Here is an 884-nt window from a genome sequence, read left to right on the forward strand (position 1 = left end):
CTGACTGATGCTTTGTGCTGACTGATGCTTTGTGAACCAAACAAAATGTTTAAGCTTGTAAAGCCATTTCCATAAAAGAACAATAAACTTGTTTAAAAGAAAACTGGCTGTAGGGGAAACTGGCTGACCTAAAAGAAAACTGGCTAACAGATGCAGGGAACTGGTTGACCTAAAAGAAAACTGGCTAACAGATACAGGGAACTGGTTGACCTAAAAGAAAAACTGGCTAACAAGATGCAGGGAACTGGTTGACCTAAAAGAAAACTGGCTAACAGACGCAGGGAACTGGTTGACCTAAAAGAAAACTGGCTAACAGATGCAGGGAACTGGTTGACCTAAAAGAAAACTCGCTGACCTAAAAGAAAACTGGCTGACCTAAAAGAAAACTGGCTGACAGATGCTGAAAACTGGTTGACTGAAAAGAAAACTGGCTAACAGATGCAGGAAACTGGTTGACCTAAAAGAGAATGGTTGATCCTTGTAGGAAACTGGTTGACATAAGTAGGAAGCTGGCTGTACATATTTTGACTGAAATTTCACTTAGATTATGTGGAAACTAGGAGAGTGTTACATGTTTTAATATTAGTAGTACACATATAGGAAACTGGTTTTCTTGAATCAATGCATTATAAAATATTGAAATGCTGAGTGACAAATACAAAATACTGATTCTAAACTTAATTGAAATGTAATGTGTATTTTAACTTCATATTGTATACCAATAATTTTGTTAAGCTTGACAACAAAGGAGGACACTTTCTGAAGAAAAAGAAAAATTGTGTGCAATACATGTTAATTAAAAAGTTGGTTGTGGACATTTGAAAGGGCGTTTTAAGCATGATTTTATTGTAGAATTATACATGTGCAGCTTATTTTTATATGTT

Source organism: Ruditapes philippinarum, unplaced genomic scaffold (genome assembly GCF_026571515.1).
Source record: "Ruditapes philippinarum isolate M1 unplaced genomic scaffold, ASM2657151v2 ctg19_1_1_1_1, whole genome shotgun sequence".
Lineage (NCBI taxonomy): Eukaryota > Metazoa > Mollusca > Bivalvia > Venerida > Veneridae > Ruditapes > Ruditapes philippinarum.